At 35.7% G+C, this 15,110-nt stretch overlaps 1 protein-coding gene across 7 annotated transcripts in view; it reads left to right on the top strand.

Moving 5' to 3' along the window:
• Positions 1 to 15,110, top strand: part of RAB6A (RAB6A, member RAS oncogene family) — an 83,195-nt gene that overhangs the window by 1,398 nt on the left and 66,687 nt on the right. The window lies entirely within an intron of this gene.

The raw sequence follows: 15,110 nt of genomic DNA, 5'->3' as shown, positions 1-15,110 counted from the left end.
AGAGGTGCGGGTCTTACCGAAGGTGGGAAGTAGGTGGGGGGGGAGGTCCTAGGAAATTATGGGATTGTTTTCACCTGGGTGGGGGAATTGGCCGGGGTTTTGGAGGATATGTATCTGAATTGGAGGGGACTTGAGGATGGAGTGGTTGGTGAGTGAGGGAGTGGCGGCGGCAGTGGCGATTTTTGCCCCTTGGGTTAGGCTGTGGCTCGTTGGAAAACCTCGTTTTTTTCTCTTGACTTTCATCCCTGACGATCCTTTCGGCAGTGTTCATGCCTTTCCAATCTCTGCCAGATGCTATGTCATGATCGTTTTACTTGGAATTTTTCACATCACACCTCTCCTTTTTCTGCTTCAACGCGAAGCAGTATCTGATTCTCCTCACGGTGGTGCAGACAGGAATTACTGGGGAGGTGTTAATTATTCCATTCCATTAGTATTTTCCAAATATATATCAATATTTAGGATTACTTTGAGAGACAGGTTTAGAATAATGAACATCTTTGTTTTGTAGGATTTCATTTGGGCTTTGGGAGTAGAGAAGAGGAGAGTAGAGAAGAAATCGATTCATCCACTTGTTATCTAAATTAGATTTGAATATGTAATATCATTTTGACTAAATGATTCTTGTATAGTTAAATTTAGTTCGTATCTGATGAGTGAAATTGTTGTGTCATTTACCTGGTCAAACTTGTGCTGTCATTGTACTACAAAGTAATACAAATTAGGTATAAGGTTCTAATTTTGTGATGACCGTTTCTAAAATTACTTCTTATGGTAATTCTAATTTTATGCTATATTATGTAAATTCATACTCTGTAGTTTAGCGATTATCATGCTCTGTTGTTTCTCTCACATTTTTCTTGTCTTTAAAATTGAGTCATTGAGAGATTAATTAGTTTCTCCCGAGTCATCAGACAGTTGAGTTATCTGCTAGATATTTTAGGTTAGGCTATAGAAAACATTTATTTCTTTTGATGGAAAAGAAAATAACTGATAGATAGCAAATAAATTCAGGGCTCTTATTACTACTTTGAACTATTTATACTAATTGGAATGGCATTAAAATAGGTTAATAATAGTTGCAAAATTGCTTCCAGTTGGTCTTGAGGAATTGTTTTTCTCCTTTCATAAATAATCTTTTCTCCCTGACCTCTTATCAAGTCTCCTCGTTGGGTATTTTTCCTTTATGTATTTCCAAGTAAATATAAACTTGTTCCTTTAAATAACTTACTGAAACCTCTGAGATTGATCCCTGTCTATGTATTTTATGACATTTTCAAGACAGTGCCATACATAAATATACCTATTGGTCATTATTGATAAATAGGACACACATACACATACACACACAAAGTGCTTATGGTGCACTCTAGGGATTTGATTGCCTGCCTTACATCGTGATGCAGAGCTATTCAGTTTGCATGAAAAATACATTAATCTCTGTCTTAGGAAGATTTTAGTATGAATAGAGACCATAATTTAAGAATCTGCAAGTTTCCTTTGAATTTCTTGAGTATTTATATTCTAATTCACATTGCAGAGTTTTATGGCTTCTCATTTAATTTCTTAAATCTTAACTAACTCCCCTTCCTTCCACCGTCTTAAATTTTTTGTAACTAGACTTGATTTTATAGAGCAGTTTTAGATTTACAGAAAAATTAAGATCTTGCAGAGTTCCCATCTAGCCCCACCCGGATTCCTCTATTGTTAACATCTTATATCTCTATGGTGCATTTGTTATTGTTAATGAACCAATATTGATACATTATTAACTAAAATATATAGCTTATTCAGGTCTTCTCAATTTTTATCTCTTTGTCTTTAAACATTCAATTCAGGATGCCACATTACATTTGGTTGTCCTGTCTCCTTAGGCTCATCTTAGATTTTTTTTTTTAGCATTGTGTTTACATGCTTTTTAACTCTGTAGAACTGTGAGATTTATTATCTTTTGAGACCACTGTATTGCTCAGTAATACTGTCCATTGGCTTTGGAAAGATTGATCTCTGTTTTCACAGGCAGTGTCTGTAGTTTTCTTATGCATTAGCAAAAGTCTAGAGTCCATGTCATCTTGATTTAACTCATGAATTTTTTATTTTTAGGTTTTAGAATTCCACAGTTCATCTTTCAAAGACTAATCTGTAGCAAAGCCTTGTCTCTTTAATAGCATTTACCATATTTCTAATTCTTACTTGTGTTTATTTTTGTCTGTTTCCCACAACAGAATGCAAGTCCCATGAAGATTAAAAATTATTTTTTTGTTCATTGTATCCCCAGTGCCTAGAAGAGTGCCAGGCTTATAGCAGGTACTCAGAATGAATGATGATTAAATCTAATAGTAACCAAAGCCAAAGTCATCTTTGTTATGGTGAAGTCTACATTTTTTCCTTATGCAATTAATAGTAACAGTAACTCTTTTGGGAGGGGAAGGCTGCACTGCATGATTTCTGGGCCCAACCCGGGACTGAACCCAGGCCAGCCAGTGAAAGTGCGGAGTCCTAACCACTGGACTGCCAGTGAATTCCCAACAATAACATTTTGTACTTAAATTGTTTGATTGTATATGGGGATAGTACATATGCTCAGGGGACATGGATTCCAATAATTTACATACAGCCTTTATCATGGCATGTAAAAAAAGTGACCATAATTTTATACGTTTTTTTTTTTAGTTGAACAAAATTAGTTTTGTATTGTTAAAGTTAAATGTGTCAAATAATTATTAAAGACAGATTCATGGAACAGATTTGAAGTTAGACTATTTTATTTAGCTTTTCAAAAATTAAGGATCTGTGCTCTATAGTGAAGATGAATTGTTTAGTATTACGAAGTCTCATACTGAATTAATGACTTCAGTCTTGGTAATCTTACTGTAGTAAACTTTTATGGTTTCTTTGTATTTCAGTAGTATTGATGATTTAATAAAGAAATGTTGAAATACACATCTTAAATCTGTGTATTTAAGTTTTATTTGAGGATTGAGGAACCTCTTTTGTTACTACTTTCGATCATTGTCTTGAAATGCAGAGGCACTTCTAAGAATGTCATGATAGTTTAGAGTAGAAAATAATACAAACAAATGTTATGAGTTACAAATTAGGAAGTGTAATCTCAAAAAGAAACACATACCTGGCTTAGTACTGCTTATTTTTTTACTTACTACCTTTTTTACATTAGTTGTTTTGAATTGTAGTATGCAGTGTTGGAAAAAAAATCTTAATATCAGAGACAAGAAATACTGAACTGTTTTGACTGGCTAGGTCAGTGCTCTTTGTTTCTTCTTAAAATCCTGTTACACTTTCACAAATTGTTGAGGCTTCTAAAGAGCTTTTTATATCCCTGTTTACTGCATCAAAAGTTAATTGAGAAAATTTTAAAATATTTATTTCATCTAAAAATAATAGTATAAAATCTATTACATGTTGACATAATCATTTTAATGAAAGAGAACTATTTTCCAAACAAAAATTTAGTGAAAGAGTCGCATCATTTTGCATATTTGCAAATCTCTGTAATAGCTGATGTATTAAACGTCATCTGGTTCTAATAACTGCTTCTGCATTCAGTCTCTTATAGTATCACACACCACATAGGCTCTGAGAAACTCCACTATACACTCATGAGAGAATGAAAGTGATAAAAAGCCAAATAACATCTTGATATTCCGAAAATGGTTTTGACCCTCAGGAGAGTAGTGGGCCCAGCCAGAGGGTCCTAGAGATCCTTGGTGGACCATATTTTGAGAACTACTAGGTTCTAGATAATATTAAACCAGTTGTATCTTATAGCTTCATATTATATTTAGAACAGAAGGAATTTTTTCCATATCTTGTTCTGAAATGGTAAAGCTAATCAGTAGAGCTAGTAATTATGAGCACTGTGTCTGGGTTTCATATTTTAACTCTAATCACTGATGAGGGGCAAATTATTGACTTCTTTTTCTATAAAATAAAAATAATAGGACCTATCATATACAGGTACTGTGGAGATTAAGTTAGTTACTAAAAGGTAAAGTATTTAGAAGAGTGCCTGGCACTGAAAACTGCTATGCGGTCAAGTAGTTTAATATGAGCCTACTCTTAAGAAATAAACATTTCATCATGGAAGATATATATAATGGGATTCCCAGATGGATCAGTGGTAAAGAATCCACCTGCCAGTGCAGGAGACACAGGAGATTCAGGTTTGATTCCCTAGGTCAGGAAGAGCCCCTGGAGGAGGAAACAGCAACCAGCTCTATTATTCTTGCTGGGAAAATCCCATGGATAGAGAAGTGTGGTGGGCTACAGTTCTTGGGGTCACAAAGAGTCAGACATGACTGAGTACAGTATAGTGTGATGAGTGCAGTTACTTTGAAAGGTATAAGTAAAAGGTACAGAGAAGTGACAGAGGAGTATGGTGTTTCAGGAAAGGTACGTTGTAAATATGACTAATAGTTTAAGCATCTTCGAGTTGAAATTCTTGAATTAGAGCTTCCAAAGTTGAAGGAGATACTTAAGAAGTCAATCCATTTCTGTTAGGACTTTAAACTGGACCACTTTTTTTCTCCCCTAACTTTATTTTTAACTGTTAATACAGTCACATATTTCACAAATCAAAATTATATAAAATTATATTCAAGAAAACCTTACTACGGCTTCTGTTCGTGTGACCTCATTCCTTATTTCCTCCTCCATTAGTAATTATATATATATATGTTATATATACTCTGGGATTTTTTTATGCAAGCACAGGCAAATACGAATATAATTTTTTATTCCTCCTTTCATAAGATGGCAGATTTTCTTCAGAACTTGAATGTATCAGGTTTTCTCTCAGTTTGATCTGCCTGGGACATCTCCCCAGAATCTTACAATCCTTTCTAATTTATTTGCCTGACCTTCAGCATCTCCCAAAGTTTGCTCAAATTCATATCCACTGACTTTTCTATCCAACCATATTATCCTCTGCCACCCCCTCCTCCAGCCCTCAGTCTTTCCCAGCATCAGGGTCTTTTCCAGTGAGTCAGCTCTTTGCATCAGTGTGGCCAAAGTACTGGAGCTTCGGCTTCAGAATCAGTCATTCCAGTAAATATTCAGGGTTGATTTTCTTTAAGATTGACTGATCTTCTGCTGTCCAAGGTACTCTCAAGCATCTTCTCCAGCACCATAATTTGAAAGCATCAATTCTTTGGTGTTCAGCCTTCTTTATGGTCCAAATCTCACATCCATACATGACTACTGGGAAAACCATAGCTTTGACTATAGGGACCTTTTTCGGCAAATTGATGTCTCTGCTTTCTATACTAGTTACCCTCCATGAGTGATGTACAGCTGTCAACCTTTATTTTTATTTTGAGGTTTTCCTTGTCTCTCATGTGCATGGATTCCTTGTTTCTCAGATTACATTTTTCTTCTTTATTGTTCACTCCCTCATTATGTAAACCTATCTACCAGTAAGTAGCTTCCTAATAAAAGGAACGTGTTCAGTTGAGATGCTCAGTTGTGTCTGACTCTTTGCGACTCCGTTGACTGCAGCACACCAGGCTTCCCTGTCCATCACCAACTCCTGGAGCTTACTCAAACTCATGTCCATTGAGTCAGTGATGCCATCCAACCATCTCATCCTCTGTCATCCCCTTCTCCTCCCGCCTTCAATCTTTCCCAGCATCAGGGTCTTTTCCAGTGAGTCAGTTCTTCCCACAAGGTGGCCATAGTATTGGAGTTTCAGCTTCAACATCAATCCTTCCAATGAATATTCAAGACTGTTTTCCTTCAGGATAGACTGGTTGGATCTCCTTGCAGTCCAAGGGACTCTCAAAGAGTTTTCTCCAACACCGCAGTTCAAAACCATCAATTCTTCAGTGCCCAGCTCTCTCTATAGTCCAACTCTCACATCCATACATGACTACTGGAAAAACCGTAGATTTGAGTAGACAGACCTTTGTTGGCAAAGTAATGTCTCTGCTTTTTAATATGCTATCTTAGTTGGTCATAACTTTTCTTCCAAGGAGCAAGTGTCTTTTAATTTCGTGGCTGCAGTCACCATCTGCAGTGATTTTGGAGCCCAGAAAAATAAAGTCAGTCACTGTTATTGTTTCCTCATCTATATGCCATGAAGTGATGGGACCAGAGTCAGACTTTGTTTTTTTGGGCTCCAAAATCACTGCAGATGGTGACTGCGGCCATGAAATTAAAAGATGCTTACTCCTTGGAAGGAAAGTTATGACAGCATATTCAAACCTAGACAGCATATTCAAAAGCAGAGACATTACTTTGCCAGCAAAGGTCTGTCTAGTCAAGGCTATGGTTTTTCCAGTGGTCATGTATGGATGTGAGAGTTGGACTGGGAAGAAAGCTGAATGCCGAAGAAATTATTCTTTTGAACTGTGGTGTTGGAGAAGACTCTTGAGAGTCCCTTGGACTGCAGGGAGATCCAACCAGTCCATTCTAAAGGAGATCGGTCCTGGGTGTTCATTGGAAGGACTGATGCTAAAGCTGAAACTCCAATACTTAGGCCACCTCATGCAAAGAGTTGACTCGTTGGAAAAGACTCTGATGCTGGGAGGGATTGGGGGCAGGAGAAGAAGGAGACGACAGAGGATGAGATGACTGGATGGCATCGCCTACTCGATGGACATGAGTTTGAGTGAACTCCCGGAGCTGGTGATGGACAGGGAGGCCTGGTGTGCTACGATTCATGGGGTCGCAAAGAGTCGGACACGACTGAACGACTGAATTGAACTGGTGGGACCAGATGCCATGATCTTAGTTTTCTGAATGTTGAGTTTTAAGCCAACTTTTTCACTCTCCTCCTTCACTTTCATCAAGAGGCTCTTTAGTTCTTCACTTTCTGCCATAAGGGTGGTGTCATCTGCATATCTGAGGTTATTGATATTTCTCCCAGCAATCTTGATTCCAGCTTGTGCTTCATCCAGCCCAGCGTTTCTCATGATGTACTCTGCATATAAGTTAAATAAGCAGGGAGACAATATACAACTTTGACATACTCCTTTCCCAATTTGGCACCAGTCTTTTGTTCCATGTCCAGTTCTAATTGTTGCTTCTTGACCTGCATACAGATTCTTAGGAGTTCTCGCAGAAGATGAGCATGTGTCCTTCTACTCCACCATCTTGGAGAAAATCCCAAAAAGGAACATGGGAGAAAGTTTTTTTAGACCTTGTATATCTGAAAATGTGTTTGTACAGCCCTTCCACTGAAGTTTGGTGGCGTTAGAATTTTAGGTTGGATGTGTTCTTTCTTCAGAAATTTGAAGACATTAATATATTGTCTTGTAGTGTCTAGTGTTGCCATTATAACTCTTCGTCTTTTGATCTTTCATGGTAATGTGTTTGTTTTCATTTTATATGCTGAGTAATAGGTATAAATCCTTTCAAATTGGAAACATAAGTTTAGTTTCAGGAAAATTTCTTAACTAATGTGATATTCTGTTCTCCATTTTCACTCTGGAATTCTTATTAGACCTTGTGGATTGATCCTCTAACTGTATCTTATCTTGTCCCTTTTTCATTTGTTTCTGTTTTAATTCTCAAAAGATTTTCTCAACTTCTATTACATTTTATTTGTGCTATCATTTTAATTTCAAAGAACTCTTTGTTTTCTGATTGTTTCTGTCTGTAGAATCTTTTTTGAGTCTAGCATCTTCTCTTGTCACTAACATTTTTTTATTGAAGTATAATTGATTTTCAACGTTTGTTAATCTCTGCCATATCTCTTGTCATTTTGAGAACATTAAAGGGATATGACTTTCTCATTACTCAGTTTTTTATAAATTGCTTTTCACTTTTTATTCAGTTTTTTAATTTCTTGTTTGATGTGGTCCTCAGAGAACTAGTAATTCTTAACTGTCTGCCTTTTTTAAGAGTTGAACACAAAAATTTGCTTTTAAGCTCTTATGTGGGTTTATTGGGCGTCTCTGTAGGACAATTTGCCTGATTTCTTTTGGGGGAAAGTCTCTGATGTTAGCTCTTTTAAGTCTTTTTGCCAGTCACATTTCTTAAAGAAGAGTTGTCCAGTGTTTTGCTGGAGAGGATAAGCTTGGTTGCCAGCTTTCTTGGAGCTGAATGGAGATGTGTACTTTAAATTAGAAGGTGAGTTAAGTTGTTTATAATAGGGAAATAGAGAATGTGATTTAGACAGATTTTAGGCCACCTCTGGACTAAAAATATTTTGACCTATAGTTCCTTTTCACAAAAAGACTGAGTTCGTTTAGTTTTAGATAAAGCATTCCTTTTGTACTTCCAAAATTCTTAACACTTTCCTCTCCAGAATATTGTACATTTGTTTTCAAAGTTTTTACTGTAATGTTCTTGTCTTTTATGTAAACACAATCTAAATGGTTACTTCAGTCTCAATCTGATAGTTCTTAAGGCTGCACAAAATCCATCTTAGATCTTTTAAATTTCTGTCCTTGGTGTCTAGCATAATGTCCTTCATATAGGCAACCATAAAATATTGAATCTGTCCAGTCATTAGGAAACTGAGTAAATAGGACTTTCTTTAAGAAGATGACATAAGCACCAGCATATTGACATTAAGTAAATAGAACAAAACAGGATGGCTATTGCAGTTATTAATGTGTAAACCTCTTATGTTTGTTTATCAAGTTGTTTAATATGGAATGTTTATTTCCTTTGGTTCATGAAATTTTTATAGTTAATGTGATGTGGCGGAAAAGTTGAAGGGCAAGAGTAAGGGATACTGAACTATGATCTTTGCTCTACCACCTTATATATTATGTGCTCTTAGAGTTTATTTTAATCTCTATGTAAAATGAGAAGAATCTACCCATATAATTTGGCCTGCATAGATGATCCTCTGTAGGCTCCATGCAGGGATTTACTGTCAGCACCCTCTCTATTCCTACCGATTTAATCCTCACAAAGCCTCCAGAAATTGAAAATAGTTCCTCTCCACAGAAAGACTTGAGTATGTTTAGTTTTATATGGAGGATTCTTTTTGTACTTTCAAAATTCTTAAAACTTTCCTCTCCAAAATATTGTACATTTGTTTTCAATATATTTACTGTAGTATTTAGTCTTTTATGTAAAAACAATCTAGGTAGTTATTTCAGTCTCAGTCTGATTGATATTCTTTCTTGTATGTTTGTTTATTTGACTGTCGGGTCTTACTTGCATCATGCAGGATCTTTTGATGTGGCGCATGGACTCTCTAGTTGTGACATGCAGGTTCAGTCATTGCAGCATGTGGGCTCTCTAGTTGCAAGGCATGGCCTCCGAGTGCTCAGGCTTAGTTGCTCTGCAGCATGTGGGATCTTACTTCCCCCATGAGGATTGAACTTGCCTCCTCTGCACTGCAAGGCGGATTCTTAACCACTATTTGTTCTCATTTTACCATGAGGAAATTGAGGCACAGATAGGTTCAAATAACTTTTCTCAGTAGTGTTGAGTTGGCCAAAAAGTTAATAAAAGACACATTTTTCATTTTCACCAGGAACTTTATTGAACAGCCTATTCACTGTTTTGTTCCACTACCTTCTACCATTTTTAAGGCAACTTCATAATTCCGTCTTCTCAAAAAACTTTTTATCTTTTTGAACAAAGAACTGTTCCAGGTGCCTTTTACAGTCTTCCAGGGAGTTGAGAGTTTTTCCGTTAAGAGAACTTTATAAGACTGAAATAAATGGACATCTGAAGATACAGTGTCTGGTGAATATGGCAGATGAATCAGAACTTCCCAGCCAAGCTGTAGCATGTATCATCAGAGAAACATGCAATCTTGCATTATCCTGATGGAAGATTGTGTGTTTTCTGTTGACCGATTCTGGATGCTTTTCCTTAAGTACTGCTTTCACTTGGTCTGACTGGGAGCAGTTCTTCTTGGAATTAATCATTTGATTTTCCAGAAGGAGTTCGTAATAGAGGACTCCCTTCTAATACCACTGTGTATACAGCAGCATCATCTTTGAATGAAGACCAGCCTTTGGTGTGGTTGGTGGTGGTTCATTTTGCTTGTTCCACGATCTCTTCATTCCACATGATTGCACAGTATCTAGTTTTCATTGCCTGTCACAGTTTGTTTTAAAAACAGAATGTTTTTGGAGCCGATTATACAGAGTGAAGTAAGCCAGAAAGAAAAACACCAATACAGTATACTAACACATATATATGGAATTTAGAAAGATGGCAATGACGACCCTGTATGCAAGACAGGAAAAAAGACACAGATGTGTATAACGGACTTTTGGACTCAGAGAGGGAGAGGGTGGGATGATTTGGGAGAATGGCATTCTAACATGTATACTATCATGTAAGAATTGAATCGCCAGTCTATGTCTGACGCAGGATACAGCATGCTTGGGGCTGGTGCATGGGGATGACCCACTGAGATGTTATGGGGTGGGAGGTGGGAGGGGGGCTCATGTTTGGGAACACATGTAAGAATCAAAGATTTAAAAAAATAAAAAAGAAAAAAAGAAAAAAAAAGACCATCCCGAAAAAAAAAGCAAAAAACCAAAATAAATAAATAAATAAATAAAAACAGAATGTTTTAATAGAGATTTGCATACAAAAATACGTGAACTTATATGGAACCCAAACATCAAAATGATTAACAAAACCAAGCTGATTTTCAGCCCATGGTTTTCAGCACTTGATTTAGATATTTTGAGTATATCAGCTATTTTCCACATGGTATAACGTTGATTGTTCTCATTTAATGTCTTTGCTTTGATTGCTATCAACTTCAACTGGTCTCCCCAACTGTGGAGCATCATCTATTGAGAAATCTCCAGCATGAAGCTTTGCAGACCACTTTTGACATGTTCCATCAGTCACGGCACCTTCTTCATACACTGCGCAAGTCTTTTTTGCATTTTAGTTGGTTTTTACCTTTATTGAAATAATAAACTTAATATGCCGAAAATGGTCCTTTTTTCTTCCGTCTTCAAAATGACTACACAAAAATTCATGAATTTTGATAATTTTTTTTAAATGCACACTGATATGACAGCTGTCACAGTACAATCTAATTTTGTTTTGAATGAAGTTAAAGATATCTGAGTGCTACTAGAGCCATCTTAATGGGGAAAAAAAGAATGAACCTTTTATTTGGCTAACCCCAATATATAGTTTACTAACTGGCTACACTGGGGTTTTGGCTCAACAGTCTGGTTCTGGAGCTCTAGTACTGAAACACAAATCTGTACTACCCTTCCTTGATAAATTTTGTATAGGTGAAATATGTGCAGAAAGTACAGGATACTTTGGTGTTCCTGAAACAATAAGAGTGAAAAAACTGTAATCATCTGTGGAAAGCTGAACTATATGAAGTAAATCTGTTACATAAATTTAAGCGTTTCTCAGGTATTTTGCTGTACTAGAATTTTGTAATTTATATGACAATTTTTAATACCTGTCACTTAAACTGTTAAGTAGATAGTAAGATAAACAAATTAGTTTTAAAATTCAGTGGCTTTGATAAAATTTGCTTTGTTGATGATTGTTACTGGCTAATACTGAATTATCAGAATCGCTTCAAAATGTTCCTTATACACAAGGAAAATTATAGGTTTATTTAATCATGGAATTAAAATGTGATATTCAAATGAGAATTGTTTAGTCACCTCAAGAAGCAAAAGTACAACTGAAAAAAGTTTTGAATTTGTAATATGTTACAGAAAAGATAGGGCTTCCCTGGTGGCTCAAAGGTTAAAGCATCTGCCTGGAATGCTGGAGACCTGGGTTCAATCCCTGGGTCAGGAAGATCCCCTGGAGAAGGAAATGGCAACCCACTCCAGTAATCTTGCCTGGAGAATCCCATGGAGGGAGGAGCCTGGTAGGTTATAGTCCATGGGGTTGCAAAGAGTCGGACATGACTGAGCGACTTCACTCACTCACTCACTCACTACAGAAAAGATAATAGCTTATTAATTTTCAGTTTAAGATCTGAACGATAGGAGAAAGGCTTAAGCTAAAACATGTGAATTTAAGTCATATATATGGAAGAATTTCCTGACTGAAAAGGTGGTAGAAGCATTAAGAGTGGGTTATGAAATCACCTGAAGATGCTTCCCTTTTTCAAACAGAGAAATGATTTCTTGGGAGAGCTAGGCATGTTCAGACAGAACCAGAAGTATAACTACAATGCTTACCATTCTATTTTGTGTTCTGCAGAACCATATTTGTTGATAATTAAATGTTCTTATTTGTTTCAGTTGGTCTTAACCTCAATATAAGCTTCATTTTATCAGACCTTCTGGTGATGGACTGAATAAATTTATTTATATAATATAGAATAAATTACATGACATGGATTGGGAGTGGGATAGGAAAAAAGGTATTAGAGTATAATGCTGTGTGAAGTTTTGTATGTATGGTTGCACAGGAGTGTTAGGTACAAATGCTGAAACTACTGTTGAACAAAAAATGAATAGCCACAGTGTTCAGTATGAGATTGGTTAGTGTTGGAAATGATCATTAAATTGCTTTTATATGGGAGGACATAATGAATGTTGTTGTGTAGTCACGAAGTTGTGTTCGACTCTGTTTCGATCCCATGCACTGTAGCCCTCCAGCTCCTCTGTCCATGGGATTTCCCAGGCAAGACTACTGGAGCAGTTGCCATTTCCTTCTCCAGAGGATCTTCCTGACCCAGGGATCAAACCCACATCTCCTGCATTGCAGGCGGTTTCTTTACTGCTGAGCCACCAGGGAAGGCATGTAATAAATGTACTAGTAGGGATTTTGAAAACTGTTTTGGAGAAATAAGCTTAGCCAAAGAGCTCTGAATGAATACAGAAGAAATACTGTTTTAAAAGTAGATATGTTTAATATTTATGTGAAAAGGAGCTATTCTAATTTCTGGAAATCTTGTGACCATAAGTGGGTAGGAATATTTCAAAGAGGACTAAAATATGTCTTTACATTTAAAGGAGCCACCTAAGTGGACTACTCTTTCTCTGAAATTTTGGGGTACTGTCCATGTAAGGAAGATACAACAACTTCAGTGCTTGACCAGATGAGACATTGAGATCCTGATCTACTATTTGGAGATTCTGTCTTTAAACAAAACAAAAACTAGTTGAAAATGTTAGTTTTAATGTAGATAGATGTATCAGTCTATAAAAATCTGAATTTTGTGTCCCATTTTAAGTAGTGTTTCCACAGTGTGAGTAATGAAGATAGCTTCCCATATAATACTTTAGAAATTTAGCTTTGTTTTTTGCGTTTTGTATTAAAGAATTTATCCTCCACACCTAAATAATATATACCTATATTGTAAGGTATGTTTATTGCCAGTTTTAAACCCCATGAGAGCAAAGCCTTTAGTTTTCTTATTTCTTATAACTTTAAAAAAAAATTAGTATGCTGGAAATGTGTTTTTTAATAGAGTTGAAAGGAGGGTATTTTTGAGCTTTGCTTTTTTCTTTGGGTTTTTAGTTTTGATTACTTTATTGTATTATCAGAAGTATTTTTCCAAATCAGAAATTATCTGCTTAAATTCTGCCATGGACAGAAAAGTTAAGGTGCACATCAGAGAGACTATACTCACAGTTAAAAGAAAAACTTTAAGGCAGTGACAGAGACACTGTGATAACTGTTGCTTCATCCTCCTTCAAAACATGTGTCCTTTATTCTCCATAAAGAAGAACAAAACGTGTAATTTTTTCTTCCGAATAGGCCAACTTATGCTTGCTTGCGTTTTTCACTCTTAAAACTTTTTCATAGAAAATGTTAGTTTTAATGGAGATAGATGTATCAGTCTATAAAAATCTGAATTTTGTGTCCCATTTTAAGTAGTTTTTCCATAGTGTGAGTAATGAAGATAGCTTCCCGTATAATACTTTAGAAATTTTGCTTTGTTTTTTGTGTTTTGTTTCGCCTTTCACATTTAGGTTTATAATCCACCTGAAATTGATATTTATGTGTTCTATCACATAGATGTCAGGTTTAGTTTTTTTCAATATGGATGTGTAATTATCCCAACATCATATATTTGAAAACATTTCTTTTCCTCAGTGCTCTGCCATGTCAATTTTTTAATGAATGTCTGTCTGTAAATTCATTTTACAGACAGTCTGTTTCTGGAATTTCTGTTCTGATAATTGCTTTGTCTACTATTGCAACAATACAAAACCTACCCAGTATAACTTAAATATAAAAATTGTTGATTTACCAGAGAGCAAATCCTCCCACCTTATTCTTTTTATTTAAGAATGGCTTGGCAATTCTGGACTTTTGCAACCATGGGGAAATTTTTTTAAATGGAGCTTTAATTTTTTAGTAAGATTTAAGATTTTCTTTTCTCTTTCTTATTTTTTCTTACATTTCTAGGACTGTGTACATTTCATTTAATGTTTCAAACTTATTAGCACAAATTATTCATGTTCTAATGTCTACAGAATCTGTCTGTAGTCATGCTTCATTAGTTTCTAATACTCGTTATCTGTACCTTTCATTCCTAGGTAAGATTTACTTAAGGTTTATAAGTTTAATTCTGGAGAAGGAAATGGCAAATCACTCCAGAATTCTTGCCTGGGAAATCCCATGGACAGAGGAGCCCAGCGGGCTACAGTTCATAGAGTCACAGAGTTGAATGCAACTGAGCACGTATAAATTTAATGTGTTTTTTTTTTTCCCCCAGAAAACTATTTACCAGCCTTGTTGATTCTCAGTCATGTGTTTTCTGTCTTATTTCTGCTTTTTATTTCCTTTCTTATGGTTTCTTTTGTTTATTTCCTGCTGTTTCTTAAGAGAGAAATATATAGCTCTGGGTATTTTTGTTGTCATTGTTTTCCTAATACATGCTGCATATAAGTGTGTGTGTATAATTGTATAAATTTCCCTTTAAGTACTATTGTAGTACTGTTTTGGAGATTTGTTATGCAGCAGTTTTGTTATTCAGTACAAAATGCTTTCTAATTTCTGATTTCTCTTTTGACTCATGGGTTATTTAGAAGTTATTACTTTCAAACACTTGGGGAGTTATTTTTTATAATTTTCTTTAAATTTTTGATGTCTAATTGTACTGTGGTCAGAGAATATATTTTCAGTGTTTTTAATTTTCTTGAGACTTTATTTATGGTCCATATGTTATGTCGGTTTTAATAAGTATTCCCTGTGTGATTGAAGAGAATGTGTATATATTA

Source organism: Ovis canadensis, chromosome 15 (genome assembly GCF_042477335.2).
Source record: "Ovis canadensis isolate MfBH-ARS-UI-01 breed Bighorn chromosome 15, ARS-UI_OviCan_v2, whole genome shotgun sequence".
NCBI lineage: Eukaryota > Metazoa > Chordata > Mammalia > Artiodactyla > Bovidae > Ovis > Ovis canadensis.
The sequence above is the reverse complement of the archived record's forward strand: the minus strand, read 5'-3'. Positions and strand labels throughout refer to the sequence as shown.